This window comes from Haemorhous mexicanus, chromosome 3, assembly GCF_027477595.1.
Source record: "Haemorhous mexicanus isolate bHaeMex1 chromosome 3, bHaeMex1.pri, whole genome shotgun sequence".
Taxonomy (NCBI): Eukaryota; Metazoa; Chordata; class Aves; order Passeriformes; family Fringillidae; genus Haemorhous; species Haemorhous mexicanus.
In genome coordinates, this window is record NC_082343.1 from 86,022,372 (window position 1) to 86,045,904 (window position 23,533).

The window sequence follows — 23,533 nt, forward strand, 5'->3', positions numbered from 1 at the left end:
TCTCAGCAGGAACAACCAGAAGTAGAGACTCCTAAAATTTTGAGTGCAACTGACTTTGATCAAAGTTATATGACAAGATAAGGAAGAAGCTTGTAACAGAATCCAAAAATATCAGTGCCTAGTCATTTAAAATAAATCAATTTGAGAGCTTGTATGAATAAATTCTTGGCACTGCTGACTTTAAGAAACAAAATACAAAAAGGAAAATGAGTACAGAGGAAATTATAAATGTATATTCCTCAAAAGTACATTCTTTCATTAGACAGAGAGTTAAATGCTTTTGAAAGTAGTCTGTCACGTCTCTACTTACTTTTTTGTTGTTTTGTTTTTGTTTAGCCAAGATGTTTGTAAAGGAATTATTTAAATATGTAATAGTATCAATCAACGTACTTTTAAGTATTGAATGGTGCTTATCAAGAAATCATTAATAAAGCTTTTAAGGAACTCTTGGATAATGTAATGAAGCCAAATTGTGTACTCTCCATTTTTTTCATGTTTAAGATAATTCTGATTTAACTATTAAGTAAAAGTGATTTGCCTTTTTATGAGACAGCCTATATCTAACAAAACATTTTGTAGTACTTATACTCAGTATGTAGATATGCAGTGAAATCTCATAGGTGCTACATACTTCAAAATTCACTGCTGTGTGATCTTTAAATTTTGGGGAATGCAGTGTGTCTTGTAGAAATATTACATAAAGGTATCAATTTAAGAGCTTAATTGGCTGAATCCCAGAAGATTTTTCTAAGGCCAGATATAAATTTACTTGAAATGCAAACTAATCTATGGAAAAAGACCTTTCTGTGAAACAAGGTCAGATGTGACTGAGTGGTTAGTATGCACTATAAGAACATCATGCACCAGGGATCATTTAATTACTATAGCCACATTTTTGCTTTGCACTCTTTAAAGATACATTACAAAGCTCAAGTTTAAGTGTATTGAGAGTCTGTCACTCAGAATTTTAATATAGAGCCAAATCTACAGATAATAAGCTTTTCCTGACTTACATTTTGAGTAGGAGGCATCTTTGAATGTGATGGATTAACCTGTTGTTTTAGAGTCAGAAAATCTAATTTAATTGTGAATATCATTCTGCTAACTTATCATTGAATTAAGAAATTGAAAACTTAACTACAGACTGTGAAGGAATAGAGATGGTGCTAAATGCTGTGTGGGATTTGGTTTTTTCCTTGGGAAACAGATGGTTTTATGTTTGGATCTATTTCTGTAGGGTAGCAGTGAAGTGCAACATTGCTTATGACTTTTAGCAATGGATCTGTATTTGTTTAGTTAGGTAAGACTTTTAAGGTTTGGAATGTGTGTGACGAGGAAATCTCTGTAACAGGTGCTGCCAAATGCTGTTTTTGTGAAAGGACAGTTTGCAGTAGTGATGTTGACTGATGTCTTTCAGTTGTCATGTGTCTCTGCTCCTGACTTAGTGTGCTGCAAAACATTTAATGAGCGAAGGCCTGGTGCCATGCTTATGTATACTTGGTTATTCCTTGCAATGTTTTTATGCAAAATCAGTCTGTCACTCACTTCTTTCATAGCACTGACAATTGCTCTGTAGGACTAATAAATATCCCCTGTAAGCCTGGTTTGTTACCTTTCCAGAGACATATAAAACTCAAAATTGAGAAGGTTGGATCCAAACAAATGGAAAATAATCCTTCAAAATTTAAAATTATTTTTAAGAATAGAATTCTAAATTATTGAATTCTTAACAACAAAGAGTAATTCTAAATTACTGAATCCTTAACAACAAACACCAAGGAGCTTTAAGCTTTTACTTGAGTATCTTTTTTCTTTTAAGAAGAAACACGGAAGAAAAAGAGACCAGCCAACACTGGTAGCTCTGTCTCTGTTGGTGTTTTATTTTCAAGATCAACATTTACTGGATAAGATGAAGCTAATGTAGAACTTAGATGATTTCTGTAAAATCTCCTATATTATGGAGTGAGTCCTCAGAGGGGTTTTTTTCCCCTCGTGGACTAATGAGAAAAACAGACTTGCCAAGGCATGAGAGGAGCATACTAGGGCTCACAGGAGTTGAGGCTGGTGAGAAAGTTTTCCCTTTACAATATACAGAGGTCTGCAGAGAAAGGGAAGTGCATCCAGTCCACTCACTTTGGCCGTGCCTCCAGAATTTCCAAGGGCTATTAATGATTTCTGTAGCTCAGGATGTCAGTCAGTGAGTCTCTGCTCTGGATGTCACTTGCTGGAAGACACTCCAGAATTTGCAGCCAGAGTAGAGGAAGTAGTTGGAAAATTTTCCAGTATTGCTGGAATATATGAATGGATTAATCACATTTTTATTTTACTTTAAGGAGTAGTAGTGATTTGACAAGATAATTTGTTTTGGATGTAACTCAACACAAAGCTACTGTCTCAGGCTGAGTGCAGATGTAATCTGACTTTTTGTAGTTTTAAATTGGTCCTGTTAATGCAAGTGGAGATTTCTTTGCTTTTCACAGTGAGCTTTAACATATAATGTGAGCAATTATCTTGTTCTATGATTGTAGTTAGCTGTTGGTGTTGATTTAATCTACTGATTGAAAGCCCACAGTCCAAAAAAGAAGTAATTACATCATTCTTGTCTGTTTCTGGAAAACTGTTAAGAACTTATTACAGTTGCTAGTGAAATCAGTTAAGAGACTGGTTGTCTTCAGTCGTGACTGAATGAAGCCCTAAATCATGGAACATACTGATATTAATAATGCTGTCAGAGAGAAAGTTAGGTTTAAGACTAGTAGAACTAAGATTTAATCTCTTCTTTCTGACAGGCATCACTGAAATGTCTCATGTTCTGTGCTCAGTGGCTGCTAAAATTGTAAAAAGTCACAGTCTCTGTTCAAGGGTATGAACACTACAGAAAGGCTAAGTGACTCCTTGAAGTGGTCTTCAGCATTGCATTTGCAAGGAATTATTCTCTGTAAGCAATAAATCTTTTCTAAAAATGTATGTGTAATATTTTAAAAATAAATTATAAATAAAAGAATAACTTGAAGATAGTCCTACAGAATGTAAGAATTACAATGTAATTTTAAGATACTGGCTTATATTAAACTCTTCATTAAAATTTACATTCCTGATAATTTTAATGCAGTTTATTTAAAATGTTACCTGAGCTTTTGTAAATTCTAAAGGAAACAACACATATTTTCTCCGATCTATAATTTTATATTTTCTTAGAAGCTCAAATAACTGTGAATGACTAGACCTGTATTCTTCTCATATGAAAGTGCTGCTAAACATCTGGGTGTTAATTTTCCACAAATACTTTTCCGCAAGGCAATAAATCTTGATAATTTCACCACCAAGAACCTGACAGTTACAGCAATTATATGTTCAGCAGGAGCTCTTTAGAGAAGATTTGTGAAGGCAGCCACACAACTGAGGAGAATTTTGCAATGTTGGATTTTAAGAGCAAAAGCAATTCTTGTGTCCTGCCCTCTGTAAAAGGCCATGCAGCTTTCAAAAGTTTGGTAATGAGTTTACCTAACTTTTTGAAGACTCTGTTGTCTTGATGGAAAGTTTTCATATTATGGAGTGCCTCTTGATGATCTTGGGCAGATCTTTATTGATTAATTATTCGGATTGATAAAACGATGAAATTACATGCCACCTGTATAAACAGAAAATGAAGACTAGAAGAGGCTGGAAATTAACAAATCTATTCTTTTCCAAGCAGTCCTAGGCAGATTTTAGGCTACTCGCTTCCAAAGAGAACCTCTGATATTACAGATTTTTTGCATGTCCTTATCTGTCCTCAGCATCTTGTGTTTGCATACATCTTTTTGGTTCAAGGAACCAATGCAGTGAATTAGCATTTAATTATAATCAGCATCAAGGAAGAGACACTGTAGTCCATAGTCTCCCTCTTTCCACAAGCAGAAGTCCTAAATATCAAGCAAAATTCCTTCTGCACCATTTCTGTGACTTCCTTCTCTCACAACTTGTTGCAGAGACCATGGTCCCTGCTTCAAAATGCAGAGGAAAGGAGTTTTCATCCCAAATGGATTTCTTTCTGGACTCTTTCCTAGACCCTGTTCTTTGCTGATAGGTATAGTCTGATTTGCCAACAAGCCTTAAACTTTGAAGGGTCTGTTTTTTCCCCAGGGCGGCTTTTATCAGTCCTATTTGTGGAGTTTGTCTGCTCATTCACAAGTCTTTTAATGCAATGCAAATGACACAATAGAAAATAGGTATCTTTTAAAAATCAATGCTTAAATTTGTTTGTTCTAGCTTGAATTAGGAAATATTTTTAAAAATTAAGAATAATTCTTTCCTTAGATAATGTTTATTTATTTAACTATACGGAATCTATCCCACTGTCACATCACTGTTTCACAGAGAAAAAAATGCTTCTTTTTCTGCAGGGAAAGTTACAGTTTCATGTCTTGAAGCACAAGATTAATTGAGTATGGGATGCAACAAATGTTGGCTTTCAGTAAATTACCCAGGCACTCTTTATTAGATTTGACACCAGAATTTAAATCTCCTGAATTGGGAAAATGCATATTTTGACTGCGCATAAGCTGAAGAGTTCCTTTCCTTAGTCTTTTTCTCCAAGCTATCAATTCAGATGAAATCTTGCTATTGCACAGTTGGTGGAGGAAAAGGTAAAGAACTGAAAATCTTAAATCTAGGCCAGTCATTGTGTGATCTTCGCTTTTTCTGAAAGAAAATAAAATAAGTACATGGCATCACATCTTGTAAATATTTCCAAAAAGATGTAACTTTGGTTTTGTTATGGATCTTCGTAATGACTTTATGATTACTGTTAATTATGTCTATTGATCTGAAATAATTAATAAACAAGAAACCTGCAAAGTTGCACATGACAGATATTTCTTTCAAATATAGGCATCCAAAGATCAAGCTGTAGATGATGAAAGAAAGAGGTGTGAGAATAGCTTTGGGAGGTGTGACAATTCAGAAGTTAGCTGAAATAGGTGTACAGGAGTTTGGATGCAAAGCGGAAGCAGAAGTGGGAGGCTCATACCAGGCCAGCTGACAGCTGAAGGTTGCATTTGCTTTTATGTATTCAGGGAGATGAAAGTTAGAAAGAGAACAGGTAGCGACACAGTGACAGCCTTAAAAAAGTAAATGGAATGGTGTTAGAAATATCTTCCTAACTTTTGTGCCAATCGTTTTTTTCTTCACACATTAGAAGCTAACTGAAAAAGGCCACAAAAGTTCTTACTCTGTTTTTGGCAAGCTTTCATTAATTCCCCCTCAGATTTTCCACGATGAGAATTCTTATTCTCGATTTTGAAGACCCTGTATTTTGTCTATGTCCTCTGGGTTTTGCTTCCCTCAGTTTCCCTGCTCACTTTACTCAATCCAACTGATGTGTTTTTCATCTTCATCTCTACCTTTTACAGATTTTACCCACCTTTCTGGAGTTCCCTCAAGGGCTAAATTAACTGTGTTACCACCCTCTTCTTTATGTCCTTCCTCAGAAAATGTTTCCCTGGAAACCCTAACTCTGTTCCCTCAGAAAAGGTAATCCATGCCATTTTTCTCTATATTTACTCTTCCTCTTTTTGTATTAAAAAGATCTTTATTTAACTAGGTTTAGATCTGTGGAGAAAAAAATAAAAGCTCCAATATTTTGAATGACTTTGAGTATGTATGACTGTAACATCCCTATTCTAACAGAGGGACTCTATTTTGCACCTGAAATGATGAATTAGAACTTAAAAAAGACAGACCACAGAGAGGTATACAAATACTAAGGAAAACAGATAATTGCAAGATCAACCATATGTTTCTGTATATACCAACCTGGCATGTTATAGGAATTTTTAAAGTTAGATTCTTCACTCTTTCTCCTTGCAAGTAAGCAGAATGCAGCAACCTATAATTTCAGATTTCACCACACTGTGTGTCCCAGAACAGAGGGTCATAACAGGGCCCCAATCACAGAATCATAGCATGGCCTAGGTTTGAAGGGACCTTAGAGATTGCGTAGTCCGACTCCCCTGCCATGGGTTGGGACACCTTTCATTAGGCCAGCTAGCTCTGGGCCCCATCCAACCTGGCCTTGAGCACTTCTAGAGATGGAATATTCTCAACTTCTCTGTTCCAGCGCCTCACCATCCTCAAAGTAAAAAATGTCTTTGTAATATCCAATCCAAACCTCTTCTCAGTTTAAAGCCGTTATCACTTGTCCTTATCTTTACAGACCCTTGTAAAAAGTTACTCTCCAGCTTTCCAACAGGCCCCCTTAAGATCCTGGAATGCTGCTGTAAGGTCTTCCTGGAGCCTTGTCTTTTCCAGGCTGAGCAATGCCAATTTTCTCAGCCTGTTTTCATAGGAGAGGTGTTCTGTCCCTCTGATTATCCCTATGGCCCTCCTCTGGACTTTCTCCAACAGGTCCTTCCTATGCCAGGGGTAGCAGAGCTGGATGTGTAATCCAGGATGGAGAATGGCACATCAGTTTGTCCTTTTTTTGGGTAATAGTTGTCTCTCAGGAAACTGAGCACAGAAGAAGGTAATTTTACTTTTAAATAGTAGGATTCTACTGCATTAAATAACTCTCCTGTGGATGTATTACTGAGATATGGTAATTGCTACATTTTTAGGGAAAGCCAAATATTGAGATATTTTGCAGCTCCCGTTTGACTGTATTGTCCTTGAAAGTGATCACTGAAGTGTGTTAAAAAGGAGTAGCACGTACTGAAAAATAAATACAAGTGTTGTCTTGCAAAATTGTGCTACGAGATTGCAATAAGTAGGAACAGTTAATGTCAATGCATGCTACAAAAATCGAGTTTGTGTGTCATGAAATATGATTGCTCATTATAAACCATTATTTTTCCTTGTGCCTTACTCATTTTGGTGTTCTGTCATTTAGTGCTGTTAAAATCAGCAACTTCAGTAAATTATTTTTGTGCAAATGATGTATACCATGAATCTAGCTTCACCATTTATAAGGCAACTTTTTTTTTTTTTTTAATAGAAGGGAAACTAAAATCCTTTCTTCATTTATTTTGTAATCCCTGAGCAGTACTGGGAACCCTGGAGTCAATCAGTGCAAATGAGTCAAACCACATATCTGAAAAGCAATGAGCTACTGAAGAAATAGTTTTAAAGGAGACAGCTTTTTATTAGCCTTCCTAACACCATCCTGAAAGGTCCTAGGGATTCTCAGTTCTCATCATCTTCAAAGACAATTCAATATTCAATATTTTCTTGCAGAACTGGGGGTGCAGAAATGAGGGCCAGATGATAATGTGCTGATAAGATCACAAACACTTGTGAAAGGCAACGCTTTATGTAAAAAAGCATTTTTTTGCTAGTTTTTAGTGTGCCATGGATTGTGCAGTGACAAAAAATGGCATAAGATGGCAGTAAGAGATTGCAAAATACAGTGGTTTGGTGTGACATATTCCAGTGACTCAACCTACTGTCTTGCAATAAGAATGATTGTATAACAGGTGATAAATGGAGATTTCTGGGTCCTTCAGGACATCGTTTTCTAACTTTCTTTTTGCATTTTTATTCTCCTCTGAGGAAGATCTCTAGTTTATTTGGCATTTATACTCTTTTATCTGAGTGTGGGAAAATGGAATAGTTTTTCACACTGCATTGCCATCTGTGTGGAAGTGCTTGAAATTCACTGCTCATACTTTTTAAATCTGTGCTGTATGAAAATCACTCCAAATTTAGCATTATATTAAACATGGTATCATGTGCTGATAGAAACAAAGTAGGGGCGAAGCAACCATGTCAGTAATGCACATGCAGCTTTGCAGCCTTGCTAGTGAAGCAATGTGGACAAGGCGTTCAATTTATCCACCGCTAAACTCCAGTGAGGAGGACAGGCTGCTGTGGGCTCAGACTGGTGTTGGCAGCTGTAGTCAAACCCCAGGAGGGTGGAGCTGGTGAGCCCTGGGGGAAGATTTTTAGGTGCTCTCATGACACCAAGTCTCTAGGGTCTTCTCTTAACTTTCCAGTCCAGGGCTATGACCTGGTGACACAAAATTGCCTTCTCTTGGCTAGAGAAACGACTTTCAAATACATAAATAATTACTGCCTGTGATACCAGTATGAAAACCAGAGAGCTTTATTTCTGGAGACTGATTCCTGTAAGATTTGCCCAATTTAAGAACTGCTAAGGTAGAAAATGTATGGATTATTTGCAAAATATGGGTGTGTAATTTCTCAGTGCTAATGATTTCATTAGGTTTGCTTTTAAATTTCAGTAACAGCTTTACATTAGTATCTAAAGCTATGTTCTGCAACCCCAGTGTATATTTAAAGTTTCTCTCAAATAAAAATATTCACATTTTCTGAATACTTTCCAGTAGTAATGATGATAGCATTTTTAGATAGTGGTTTTTGTCCTTAGATATAAAAAAGACTTATAAATGTAAATACCTCTGATTGGAAAGAGCTTTATGTGATAAAACAAAGTAAAATTAACATCAAGCAACAATGAGCAATAAATGTTTTCTACAGTGACTGGCAAAATATTGCCTGAGCTCTGATTTAGTGGGGAAGGGTAGATGTGGAAGAGAACTTCATGTTTGTCTAAGTTCATTATGACTTTCCCTCAACAAAATTATTCTTTTTGAGCATCTATTTTAATGTAGTTGCTGGGGAGTTATGTGGTTATGCATGATTTTTATCTGATAGCTAAGCCAGAGGTCAAAGCACAAAACTGACATTTAGAAAGATGGTGTGGATTTGTCGTGTCCCTGAAGGGCTTGGTCTACAAGCCAGGAGATGGATTACAGGTATGAATATTTTCATCTTTCACTGTAGTTCACATGTACCTGATTGCTTCCAAGGAAGATTTCAGCATTTTAGGAGATAAAAAGCAAAACTCAATTGATTTTCTTCAGTATTCTGTTTTAATAATGATGCTCCTGGGAAGGTCAAGTGGACATTCCATCATATATCTTTCCAGGGCAGCATTTGATCACATATGGCATAATCCTCTGCACTGTAGGACTAAGTGCACCATTTAAAACCTATGTGTTCATTAAAAGAAAACTAGTAGGAGAAATGAAGTACAACTTGAGGTTTAAATCATCCATTTACTCCAAATTTGTGAGAAAGACAGAGTAGCTTTAGAAGTAATATAATCCTTTCTTTCCTTTTGTTAATATTTTTGTTTGGCGCTAAAATCCTCCCTCTACTAAATTCATAATAATGAAATTAAACTAATGCTATCTTTTACTGCATCTTTACCCCATTAATTCTAGTGATAAAGTGATAAAGATCCCTCAGTTTTCATTCAATTGTATAAGGAACATCAAAGTTTGGATTACTGAAGTTCATGTTTTGTGCTTAACTCACATGGATTCATAGGAGCCATTTGCCTTGGTAAACATACTTGAACTAAAAGTGTGAATTGCTTTCCTTCAATTTGCTTAAAAATTGTGTTAAATGGTGAATAGGTTTTCTTCACAAAATTGCTGTAATTGCTATTATGGTAGATTTTTGAAAATTCAAATGCAATGCTGCTTTTCATTCTTAATCTTACCCTTTTGAATCCATAGAATTGGAAGCTCTCAGGTAGACTTCCATGGCTTTTCAGGATTTAATTGTTTACCCATTGTTAGCCAATTACGAAGATGTTTCCAAATGTCAGGTTTGTATTCTGATAAAAACTGTCTTACAGTGAGAATATATGGAAATAAGAAAGTTATGTCTATAACAACTTTTTATCATACATGAAGAGAAAATGGATGCTCTCAAGTCAAGATCTTTCTTTTTTTTTTTTTTTCCCATTTTTGTCATAATCAGGACAGTGCCATGATTGACAACTTCTGCTACTAATCATGTGTTTTCATTATAATTTTAGCCTCTGGCTTCTCTTCCCCATAATTTTGAATGATACAAGGTGTTTTGAAGCCCAACACAAACTATTTCTGATTTCAGTAAGAAATACTTGCCATTGCTCTTACAATGGAAAATTTGAGTTTTCATACACTCTCACTGCATGCAGCCTCACGATGATTGCTTTCTTGTGTGCTGCTGTATGATACTGGAAATAGTTGATTGTGTTGAACTGGTCCTCTTGTCAGGGAAGAGCAAAAATCACTAAATTAGTCATGTGATTTCACCTCAATGAACATGTTTTAACAACAACATTTTTATGTATTACCCAAATCTATTAACTTCTGATGAATTCCAGAAAAGAAGGAATTCTAGAATTCAGGTTGAAAGTCTATTTTTCATCAGACTATTGCAGAAAAACTCTTGTAATACAGGTTTCTGAGAGAGTCTTGCACATTTCTTTGGCCTTTCTACTGGCCAGAAGTGAATGACAACCATATAGAGGAATTTTGATGCAGTTTATCAGGTTATGCATGACAGCACAAGACATGAAGTCAAAAACTGCTAGGCCTTCTGGACTGAAATGGGATAAGCAATACATTGGCCCTGTCTTAAAGATTCAAGGGAGAACTTTTGCAGTGACTGGACTAAACCATTTTGCTCTTCTGTCATAATCTTGATGAGTGCCTTTGCCCTCATATTGATTTTCCCTTAAGGTCTGATCCAAAGATTGTTCACAGAAGAGAGGATCTTCCAATGGGCTCTGGCTCTTGTCACTGAGTGAGGTTAGGTCAGGCATCACAAAACTTGGCAAGAAAGGGAACCAGGTCCCAAAGACCACAAGTGCAAAGAGAATCCACAAGTGACATTTCAGAGTGGAGTGAAAAATGATGCTAAGTCAGATCAGAATTCATCTTGACAAAGTCAGACATCGAAAAGTTACCTGTCATATTTTCTTCATAGCCATAGGATAAGAAAGAAAGGAGCTAGTGATTCATCAGAACCTGTCTTAGATATCTTGGTTGAGATAAACCGCCTTCTGCAGTGCCTCTTTCTCTCCTTCAACTGTAAAGGAGCCCAGGGGACTAGCTGACATTTAGGGACCTGACTTTTAGGTGATAAAGTTAGAAAATTCCTGTCAAAGGAATCTGTGGAAGTATTTCTCTTTTGCTCTCTGTCCTTTACTTCCTACCCATTCAGGTAGGTCTGCTGGCTTGAAAGGGAACCCTCCTGAACCTTTGGTAGGTCTGGAGACTATGCTTTCCTCTAGAAAAATCTCAGCTAGGAAACAGACATCACATCCTTTGACCTGGAGTAAATTTTTCTTTCTCTGAAAATCAGGATTTTTCCAGTTCAAGACTGATAATTACAATTAAATAAACTTCTTAGATTACTTAAAGTGAGATTAGAGCTTAAGATTCAACTGCACCTCTGTTTTCTTCCTAAATATATCCCCTATTATTCCTTCCATCCCTTCTAACAATATATTAGCATGAATTTAAATAAGGTTTTCCTAAATCCCAGATGCTTCTCTAAGAACTGCACTAGAGGTAACACATTCTTGTTGAAATCAAGGACTCAATAAGCTGACTTTGTATTTAATTTGTGTCTACAAATCTGGCCCAACGTTTATTCAGGAGAATCCATGCAAAAATAATTTTGTTTCTTTCCTTGCATTGTTATATAAAACAGAGTATATCTGTGTCTTTCACAGAGAAGAAAAGCTCTTCAAAACAAAATGTACCTCCTGTTTAATTCTATAGAGGAGGAGAACTGATACCCAATTTCTTCGGACCATTTGTTTACTGGGTTGGGCTGAGTTCACTTCTTTCACATTTTTGAAGGAGATATTTTAGAAATAACTTGGTTCTTAAAGGTATTTGAGGGTTCAAAAAATATGAGTTGCTCTACAGTGGGGCATTTTACCTCATACTGCCTTTTTAAAGACCAAAATCTTTGGTAATTGATAGTCAATAACATTTAAGCTTCTAAATTTAATAAAAAAATGTATTTAGGCTATTAAGGGAGTTAAATTTTATATGATTTGGAAAATTTAGATTTTTATATTGAATCACTTATGATTTTGTACTCAGTTTTGAGTTATTTGATTAGAAATGCTATTTTTTAAGTAGACTATAATTCTTTATTCAAGTGTTAAGTTTTGGTTCATTGCAAACAAATATCTTCAGGAAATTATTAGTGCAAATGGAGGCATCTCTTATAAGACACTCGTGAGCTGTTTTGGAAATGATCATCACTTGAGATACAGACTTTGGTTTCTTTACTTTATTCCCCATTTCTTTTTAATCACTGAGGGAGAGAGAACAAAGTGTTTGTTACAGCAAGGCAAGAGAAAAGATAACTTCAAATAAAATGGATCTGCTCATGAACTGTGAAAATTGTGGTGGGACCATAGGTAGTTTGAATTTGACAATTGCTAAAATGTATATGGATCCAGATTCTCCAGAATCAGATATGTAACTTAAAGTCATTGTTTTTGTAGAAGGTGGGGTTGGATCCTACCTATTCTATCTATTAAGAAAATATCAGCTCTGGAACAAATAGAAATATTACTCTTTTTTTTAGTTATATGTTCATTGTTTGATTCTGAACCTATGAATACATCAAAAAATAGGGTAAGACATTTAGTATGATTGTGAAGACATGCTTCTTCCTGAAGTTAAAATGAGTTGTCTTCAAAATGTGAAAGCAAAATATGTAAAATTGTAAAACAGTCTGCTCTGTATTTTAAAATATTTTAGAATATTGTTAGAATTAATTAAAATGCTTATAAGTAAAAACATTTGCCAAACATAAAATTAAGCTTGTTTATTCTCAGTGCAATTCTTTTTTGGGTTAGCCAGAATATTAAGCACTTCTGGGAATGCTTCAGTGTTAAAATATATGAAGGTAAGTTTTTCCTTATCTGTTTCATTGTCCTAAGAAATGCCTAGATCAGAAATATTTTGATTGGTGCTCATAAAAGGAGTCTTTTAATATCCTTTCTGAATCCCTGCATTAATTCCTCCAAAGCTTCAGGATTAGCTTGACTAATAAACTCAGTTCTGAATAAACTTAACATTGTTCTTCATTGCTTATAAACCTATCTGTCGACAACAATGAATCAGCCAAAAGCAAGAAAGCCAGAGGAAAATTAAAATCCTTTCTCATATTTTATCAAGAAGTAACAATATTTTGCTTTCTCTCTGAAGTTGGTTTTGAGGCTAAGTCTTGAAAAAGTACTTACAATTCTCCCTGGCGAGCACACGCTTCCCTGTAATCCATGCAGTTTCTGAAACTGAGAAATACAGAGCAAAGAAGAGCATAATTAACAAATTACATACACATTTTCTCCCTTGGGTTTGAACTGGAAGCTAGAAATATCTTTATGTAAAACAGTAATAGCCATTCCTGTGATGATTTGTCACACTTTACCTCTGGTAAAGCTTCAGCATGTGGTCCATGCCATGTTCAGTGAGAAAACTTAGAGTTTGCAGACTGTGATTGTGTCTCTCTTGATGGATTTGGACCACAAATACAAACATTTGATTCAAACATAAGCCTGGCATATATCTCCTGCACAGAGAAAAATGTAGTTGAATAGTTTGTTGATAATGTGAACACACAGAGTAAAACTGATTCCAGATGGATTTGTAAACTCCAGTAACTCAGTGAACGTTAGATAAATTTTTCTGTTCATTAGTCTCAGAAGATGAACTAAGCTATTAAACAGGAATACAAAAATAACCAAAAAAACTATTATACATATAATTTTGATCTGTTCAGAATTTCAGGCTCTCCTGCTGAGCCCTTATTTTAATGCAAGTGCAATGTTCTGGTGAGGGGGGTAGAAGACTGACTCTGCTAGCCTGGTTTTGGATTTCATACTGATACAAACAATCCTGGTTTATAAGAGATAACAATTGGGAGTAAAAGTCACAAAACAAGGTATCTGGATATTAAAGTTGTAAACTCCATGAACCACAGCTTTTTCTGATGATTACAAAAGCTGGGAGTGAGTATGGTGGATATAATTTGCATGAGACATTGTCACCCAAATATTGATTGGGGCTTCATGTTCTTTTGCGTTCTTAGTCAAATGCTTGACATAATTCCAGCAGTAGCTTCCCAGCTGGAAGGTTTTGGCATAAATGACTGCTTCACTTCCTGAAGGTGAAAGGAGCTGTGTTCCCTTCTACATTCCCTTCTAGGAGCACATTCAGGCCTTTGAAATGCAATTTTCATCTTTTGAATGCATAATAGGAAAAGTGTCCCTTTGTCTTTGGTGAGGTATATTTTACCTTTAGACTGTAGGTTGGGGAGTGCTCCTCTGTGGGCCTTTCTTGATGCTGATGTAGCTGCTGAATTTCAGCCATTCCTTTTCTGTGCCCTGGGTTAGTAAAATTAATGCTATATCAAGCTTGCAGGAGCAAGAGAAAGTTCAAGCAAGGAGAGCTTGGTAGGGGACAGTCATTTACATTAAGCTGGCTGATTCTGTCCTTGCTCATCCAGAGCATACCTCCAGGAAGATTTCCCCCAGAGTGTACATTTTTTAAGGATCTCTTATTTTCTGCTATTGGGTAGGACAGTTTGTGGTGGGCTGTCAGCTTGGTCTGGGATGGCATTGTTTTCCCTCTCCTAATGACTGTACTTCCTACAACATTTAGGGTCTGTGCACAGGGCACAAAGACATCTTGTGCCAGATAGCTCAGGTGAAGGGCTGCGGTTTCCTGGACAGAATAGCTGGGATGATGTGGGAGCCATTCTTGCTGAGGGGCAGAATATCTAGGCTATGATAATGCTCATATGATCTCACTGTTCCCAGTGACCAAGCTAGGCTGATAATTTGGGTAATATACCCATCTTAATTTGTATGCTTATTCTTTTGCTTTTTCAGAGTGGCTGAAGGAAATTCCTGTTTAAAAATCCAAGCATCAGTAAGTTGTCCACACAGTAATGCATTTAAATAAATGTTCTGTCTTAAGTATGAAAGTCAATCAACTGAAAGCATGGTTGCTATGGCTTCTTTCATGGATTTTGCACTTACTGTCTGTAAAACACAGTACCTATCTGTGATCTCCACACAAGGTGTCTCCAGACTCCCAGGGAAGTGATATTCAGCAGTTCATGAACAGGCTGGGCACCCAAATCCTGTATCATGTTTTACAATGGACCCACTGTTAAGTACCTGTCCTGGAAATATAATTTTTAAGCTCATGTTATGTACTTAATTTCATTCTGAATTTAATGGGGACTCTTGGGTTTGTAGGATTGGTGTTAGCAATAGCCAGCCCACAGGGATACATTGAAACAGCCCGTTGAAACTGAATTGTCTCACTACCTCCCCACCCTCTTGATGCTGATGTTGGAGTGAGATTTGCATCCTAGAACTATTTCATGAGCTCAGGTGATGAGCTGTTGGGTAAGAAACATAGGTGCTTATTGGGGAGGAATAGAGGTGCTTTTCCTTTTTGTAAAAATTTAGCTCTCAGCCAGGCAAAATGGAAAGCACCCTTCTGCTGGGCCAGTAACCACTCTGAGCAAATGCTCTCTGCAGTTGTTCCATTGCAGACAGACCACTGGGTATCCAGGAATGTGAGCTTCCAGGGGCACAGGGGGAAAAGGGACCTGACACAGTTGGGTAATGGTAAGAGCCCCACTTTGGCAGAAAGGTGTAATTTCTATCGCTGTTCATGCATTTTATCTGTGTTCTAGTTATATGTGTGTAAATATTGTTGGAATAGAAATTATTACTTAGGACTCTTGGACTCTTGACTCTGTTCTGGTTTAACCCCAGGCATCAACCACACAAGTGCTCTCTCACCCCCCCCATGCAGTCTTGATGTGGTGGGGAAGAGAATTAGAAAAACAGGTAAAACCCATGGGTTGAGATAAGAACAGTTTCAGACTTCAAATTCAGTAAAATATAAAATTACATATAATAATAAACATGATAATAATAACAATAATAAGAACAAAATTTTATTGAAAAGGAGAAAGAAATATAAATAAAATAGGAGGGAAATAAGTTATGCCAAACACAATTGCTCTCCACCCACTGACTGCTGCCCACCCCATTCCCAAGCAGTGACTCCCCCTCCTGGCCAGTTCTCCCCAGTTTAGATACTGGGCATGACATTCTATGCTATGGAATATCCCTGTGGACAGTTCAGGGCAGCTGTCCTGGCCTTGCTGCCTCCTGGCTTCTTGTGCCACTCCTCACTGACAGAGCATGGGAAACTGAAAAGAAAAAATCATAGAGTGGTTTGAGGTGAAAGGGACCTTAAGGATCATCTTGTTCCAATTCCCCTGCCATAGGCAAGGGGAACCTTCCACTAGATCAAGTTGCTCAAACCCTCATTCAACCTGGCCTTGATAAGATTTGTTTTTTTTAACCTGAGAGTTTTTTACTGCAGAAGACTCAAAGATGAAACAGAAATGAACTGAAATGGAAACATTTTGTTTCATTACTCAACCACAAAAATGTGCAGTTGAGCAATCAGAGAAAATAGAATATTTCAAAATAAACTTAGAAAGTCCTAAAACATTTAAAAGTTCTACTAGTGGTGGCTTAAGAGGATTTTTTTCCCATTGCAATCTTTTTTGTTTCAAATTGTTTCAATTCTTCAGCTGCTCTTTGGTGTAAAACCCTTTTTTCATGTATTCTGGTTTGTGAGTGCAGAAGCTGCTGATGTGATGTTATGTCCAGAGACACTGGCAGTCTATCCAAATAAAATACTGCTGGACTGTGAGGCAGAAGTTGCTCCTGCTGCATTAAATGTTCCAAAGATTGCAAGCACAATGGTGCTTGAAGAGTTCACAGCAGAATAATTGCTAGGCAAGGATGTAGCTTCAAAAAGAGGAGGATTACAAGCAGCAGAAATGCTCTCAAAACCATCAGAGTTTCCAGGTGATGATGCACTGGCAAGACTGGAAATCACTGTAAAGAAGAAACTGGTGGCACTGTTACTGCTGCTGTCCACAGGAAAGCTTGGCAGCCCAAAGCTTGATGTTTACAGTCCTCCAGATCCAGAGGAAGGCAAGGGTTGAGTGATTGTGTTCTTTAATTCAGATGGCACAGCTGCTTTTGTCAGTGCATTTAAAGCTTTCAACTGAGGCAGCTGATTTTTCCATTGTCCGTTCTGCTGGACAGAATTTCTATAGAGTTCTGAATGTTTGCTCTGCAGTCATAACTCTCCAGATGGAACTGTTCTGGCAAGAAATCTGAGGAGCCTGAGACATTCAGCTTTTCTTTCATTGATGAGTAACATGAAACTATCGATTGTCCTGAAGATTCCCAAATTTCCATGTCTTTTACTACATAGTCAAGAAATCGCTTCATCTTTATAGCCATCAGTAATATTCTGACTGTTTGTAAATGCAGAAAATGTGTTCTGCAAAAAGTCCTTGACCCAGGGTAAGAACTACATAGCAACAACCAAAATATCTGTGTGTTATCAATATTATTCTCATATACTAAATCCCAAACCACAGCACTGAATAAGCTACCAAGAAAAGGAGCCCTATCACAGCCAAAACCAGGACACTCTCAGAAGAGAGTTACTTTACCCAAGTTCCCTGGGATTTATGTCACAGAGTCATCATTCCAGACATAAAAATAGTAACTGAAGAGCAATGATTCAATTGGGGATAAGACTCAACTCTTTTAATGTAAATTGCTTTGGAATTAATTGTTGAGTTGGAAAGTGATCTAGGCTCTTAATTGTTGAACAGAGAGACAAATGACTCAGCCCATCCTGAAATGGGAGATGCTGATGAATCACTGAGCAGAAGGATACCCATATCTATACCTAAAAATGCTCCTTTGGGTATGGAGGAAACAGGGAAGACTTGCTTGCCAAAATTATTGAGCTTGAGGACAGATGAAGTGGTGGGAGACAAATTCCATCCTAGGTTTGCTATAAATCAGGGTTTGGATTCCCTGTGAATCACACCAAGAGTGCCCTAATGGGAAGGATTTTAAAGAGCAGATGGGATGTCAGAGGAGGAGTCTAGTTCTGTGAGCATAAAACTGTCCAGTCTTCCTCTTGCATATGTGAAGATTAAATGATTGCCCATGTATGGAGGACTAGCACACCACAATAGCCTGAACAACATGGGAAGCAATTCTGGTGTGTACAACGAAGCTGCAACTGAAAGCCAAGGCAGCTTTCAGAGGTCTGAAGACCCTTCTGAAATGTTAGCCCTTCATGTAAATTCAGTATATATATTTGAGGTGAAGAAAGCCATTATGGTTATGTTTTATTCATATTTATCTTCTGCAGAAAGGTAGCAGTTTTAGGAAATGAGACATGCTGTTCCCCCAGGGGAAAATCCTCCTGTAGATATGTCCTGTACAGGCAAGGACAGAGCAAGTCGTCTGGTGGGCACACTGCATATGTGCCTTGCTTGGTGGAAAATTGCAAGTTTAATTGGGTTTTTCTCCTGCTGTTTTTTTAATAGTACTGAACCTGTCACTATGCAGGGAACATTGTAGATTAAAAATGTCCAAAAAAAAATTTAGGTAAGTGGCATCCTAGTGTATTGTTTAGTGCTTAGGGCATAAATGGCAAATCTCAAAAGACTATGACAACAATAGAAATAATGTGTAAAAAAACAAATCAAAATTTACCATACCATATAGCTTAGTTGTATGCAAACCAGGCAGCATTAAATGTCAGTATCCTAACGTTTTTTAAGAAACAAAACACGGAGCTAACAAACAATGTTAAACTCCCTGGTCCCAGTGGTGACAGAAATCCTTTTAGTTCCCATGTGGCACCAGCAGAGATGCAGGTTTTTTGTACATTCTACTTGCAATGTGTCAGTGCCGACCTCAGGGGTTCTCCAGGAGACACAACACAGTGAAGTGAGCATTGGTCTGGGTCCACCAGCAGATCTGGGTGCTGGAAAACTGTGTGTCTCTGTGTACAGTCCAGCTTTAAGGTTCCTACTGCCCTACAGGAATTGACATCCTTACAATGCCTGTCCTTTCTGCCCCCTCAAGGACTCATGTCTCATAAGGAATTCACAGTCAGCACTTGGAGGGGAAAGTTGTTCTCAAATCACTTTGAGGGGCTATGGGGAATAGGCATCCATATCACATCCTGTCACAATGCCCTAGTACAAGCAGGGATCCTGGTGATTCGTTTACTGATCTCAGAGGCAAAAACAACACAGAAGGGGATTTCAGTATTAATCAAAACAAAATGCACCTTTTATTGAGTGCCCACAGCAAAGGCGATAGAAGGATTAGAAAGGAGATAAAGGATAGAGAGAGAGAGAGAAAGGGGGGGAGGAATATAGCTACCAACAGAGAGATGAAATCCTTGTGGTCCAGGCAATAGATCTGTCTTGTCACTTTGGGGAGAATCTCAAAGTCTTTGGTTAACTCAGTAGTCTTTCATGGTCCTCCACTGGGAGGGGAACAGGTACAGGACAGTGGAGATAAGTCTGATGAGAACAAGTACAGATAGTCTAGTTGTGAAACAGGACAAACCAGTCTCAGCTGTGAGCAGGAGCCCTTGTTTCAGGACTGGTTTCTAAGGGAAACCAGTGTTGGTTCAACAAACACAACTGCAGGTAACACTTGGCAGACATCCTGCTTCAGTCAGCCCAGACCCCCTGTGTTTGAATTTTAAGGGTCTCAGTCTCAGTCCTTGGGGGGAAGGGGGAGCTTCAATCTCCATCCTTGACAGTGGTGATGAGGCAGATGAGGGATTTTCTGTGGGGCATCACCAAAGCTACCTCAGAAAATTAGTCTTTCTCTAAAGCTGGTGGCGTCTGACCAAGAATTGAGGAAATTCATGGGCTGTTGTGATGAGCAGGGATCGTGAAGCAGGTGTAAGACTGTGGTGACACAGCAAGCACACCTGCAAACAATCACTTGGCAAGCATCCACCTCAACCAGGCCAGAGCTCCAGCCGAGGTCTTCAGGGTCTTAGACTCGGTCCTTACGATTGTCGTGAGGCAAATGAAGGAAACTTTGGACAATCTCTTACACATCCTCATCCTTGTCTAGACTCAGTCATCCTACCTGTGCCTCCCAAAAGGTCCTTCCTTCCAGACACACTGAAGTAAGTGGATTGTCCCAGAAATTTTCTTTAGAAGAGGAACAGTAGTCATTTATAAGACAAAATCAGAGGAAGTATCAATGACTTCCTTACAGGTAATCTATATAATGTAATTCTGAGTGGGCAGAATACTCTGAATGGGATACAATTCCATTCCCTTCTCCCCCTGAAAGAATTCCAATTGCCTTCCACCTAGGAGAATGTCCCAGCCAGCAAGGTATAGATGGCAGATGTTAAAGGAAAGAGAAGGGAGAAGAATGGAAGGAAAAGGGCTGCTAGACACATTTTTTTTAAGCGTTACCTAAAATTTAATGGGAGTGACTTAATTTTTAAAATATTTCTGTAGGATAAGGGTCCAGTCAGGAGTCACACTTTTGCATGAAAGGCAAAGTTCTTTCACACTGTAGTTTCATGAAGACTTCAGAAAACTTGTAAAATAAATTCACTTCCTCACAGTTAAAAGATTTTAAGACTTAAACAGCTTCTTTTACAGTCATTCCATTTTTCTGGCATACCTTACTTGGAGATACATGCTGCATAGGTCTCTTCCATGTCCCTTCTCCCTGTATTTTCAGTGTCTCTGCTAAAGCTTTTAGCTGTTCTTCCATTCACAGTACTGTTTTTGATGTCTGTTTATTCCTGGTACCATGCAATGTCACATAATCAGATGCAATAGCCTCACTGAACAAATCCTTCCTTCCAAGCAGAAAATATTTTATGCTGTTGGACCTAGACAAAAGTATATTCTTTTTTGCAGGACCCATATTTCCAGTGTCTTTTTTTGGGCAGCTAATCCCATAAGGCGAGTTTTAGGAGTCACAGAAATAGTCCCAGGTAATGAATTTTTTTTTTCTGACACACCAACACTCTTTTATAAAAAAAAAAATATGTTTGCAAGTCCAGTGTGAAAATAAAGAGGTATTAGAGACAAAAGTAGAATTCACAACAGTTGTTTTATTTTTTTTTATTACTTTGTACGTTTGTCTTTAAATTTTTAATGAACTAATACAGAAGTTTTCTTATTTAATGTCTAGATAGCTGCTATGGTTTTTTTGATAATTTCATGCCTTTGACTAATCAGCAGATCAGAGCTTAGTGGTATGACAGGTGTCATGAGCAACCATAACTGTGTGTTTTGCTTCAGAGAGTTGTTAACTAATGACAAAGAAATAACAGCATGATTTCAGCACATATTCTGCACAAACTTAGGAATGTATTTTGTGAGTTAGCTGCAAAGAATTTATTATGCTTAGTAAGGTCTATAATTTAAAATGTTCTCTGCAGTGGGTACAAACCTGCAAGAGAAATGGATATATGGATATGATACAAATTTTGTGTATAAAATTCATTTCTGTGTAGAAGCCTAATGAGAAGCCTAAATACCACTTCTTGTCTAATGTTACAGAGAACTTGAACTTTGTGTTTACTATGTTTGCAATTTTAAATTTAGTTAAATTAATATACCTACTGCATGCTATATCACAGAACTGTTAAAATGCTGGGAATTTTCTTCTGCTGATGAAGAAGAATTACTGTCTGAATGTATGTTTATACCCATATGGTTCAGCCATTTGACTTAACAATTTTTTCATAGACAACGTTGATTAAATATGGAATTTTAATTCCTTCTCTACCTTGTGCTGTTCTCAGATGATGACGGCTGCATTTGGCAGGGGCTGACCATGCATGTGCTTTATTTCAAATCTACACAAATATAACCATAATTTGGTTTAAGGTGGAACTGTTACAAATACTTGCTTGACCTGCTATTTCTTTATACATGACTCCACAAAACAAACTGCTAATTAATGGATTTCATTTTTCTTACTGCATTGCTTTCCTGTATATTTTTGTCCACTTATGTATCAGCTAGATAGTCCCTCTGTAAGGCAGGGACTAATAAGTTTTTTAGGCTGTGCACATCTGGAGATTTTTATCTGTGACTTTATTTTTGTAGCACTCAAAATAATAAGCATAATTTATAGTACTTGCCTGTTTTGCAATGCTGAGTTATTCCATCAGATCTCAAAGTAAAAGTTGCTTCAAAAGGAAGCTGCTGTCTATGAATACAGAAAATTGTCAATTTGTGAAGTGGTTTGACTCCTGAAGAGAACATTCCTGTTTAAAAAATACTTACATCCTTCTGTAATATTTTTTGATCTTACGTTGAAGATTTTAAATTGGCTTTTGAACCTGTGTTTGGCATTTATAGAGCTGAATTAATTGTTAGCTTTAGTTTTTCTTTTTCTTGAAAGATTATTCAGTTCCTTTTTCTCCTTACAAAAATGCCATAAGGGGCTCTCATGAGCCCACAAGAGAAAATGAAAGCTTTCAGTTAATAAAATGCATTTACCTGTGTGTGTAAGCTGTGACTGACTGAACTTCCCCCAGCACTGCTGTTATTATATACCATATATCTCCCACAGATATACAAGACTCAAGGTCAGTGGGGAACAAAAGTTTTTGCAGAAATGCTGGTGTGCAAGAGTCCTTCATCTTCTGAAGCTGTTGTGCCTGAAGTGTGAAATGGCCATGAGAAAATTTGCTAAAATAACTACTGTTTGCCTGTACTGCTGCTTCTCCCAGAATGACACTTGCAGCTGCAAAGGGTTTCTGTGAACAGGTGCAAAATGGTTGTGGTTCAGCCCATAGAGATTTTATAGTAGAGGGAAGTAGAGAGAGGAAGGAAAGAGAATCATAGAATGGCTTGGTTTGGAAGGGGCCTTGAAAACCACCTCGTTCCAACTCCCCTGCCATGGGCAGGAACACCTTTCACTAGACCAGGTTTCTCAGAGTCCCATCCAACTTGGCCTTGAACACTTCCAAGGATGGGGCATCCACATCTTCTCTGGGCCACCTGTTCCAGTGCCTCACCACCCTCTCCATAAAGAATTTCTTACTAACATCCAGTTTTAACCTGCCCTCTTTCAGTTTAAACCCATTCCCCATTGCCCTATCACTACTGGCCCTGCCGAAATGTCTTCCTTACAAGCCCCTTAAGTACTGAAAGGTTTCTCTGGAGCCTTCTCTTGCCCACACTGAACAACCCCAATTCTGCCAGCCTTTCCTCATAGGAGAGATGCTCCATTGTTGACTTGTGCTTTAGCAATGACCCCGCAAGCTGAGGTTTTCTATGGAAGTATCACTTTGTCTTAGAGATGATGACTATCTGCTTATGCACCTACATCCTTTTTAATTCCTCAAACCTCTTTCAGACTTGATGCATCTCAACTTTTTGTGTCCTCCAAAGACTCCCACACAATCATCTCCTGATTAGTAATAACTTAAATATACTAAATAGTACTGGCCCTCTACAGCTACCTTTAAATTCTTACCATTTACGTGCCTAAATTCTCTGCCTTTGTATCCTTTAATCAGTTCCAAATCCCACTACAGAGGTTTAACATTTAACCCATTACTAATTTGTTTGCCTAGCAGTTTTAAAAAGAACATAATGACAATCCAAATAAATTATACTGTACCAACTTGCTTTATCTATTACTAGTACGTTAGTAGAGACATAACTTTCTCCTGCAGAATTGCTTTGTCTCTATTGCCTTTCCTCTCAAAATAGTGGAAGGCACACCTTCAGAATCACTGTACTAATTCCTTTGAAGCTGTGCTAATTTGCATCCATTGAGGACTTGACCAGAAACACA

General features: G+C 37.6%; 2 long non-coding RNA genes across 2 annotated transcripts in view; one reads left to right on the forward strand and one right to left on the reverse strand.

Moving 5' to 3' along the window:
* LOC132325361 (uncharacterized) overlaps window positions 1-23,533 on the forward strand; it is a 161,196-nt gene that overhangs the window by 22,711 nt on the left and 114,952 nt on the right. The window lies entirely within an intron of this gene.
* LOC132325832 (uncharacterized) lies at window positions 12,963-14,192 on the reverse strand. Its single transcript, XR_009486038.1, has 3 exons — window positions 14,103-14,192; window positions 13,237-13,377; window positions 12,963-13,099 (listed from the first exon to the last, which is right to left on the reverse strand). It is a non-coding gene; the product is annotated as an uncharacterized LOC132325832 (long non-coding RNA).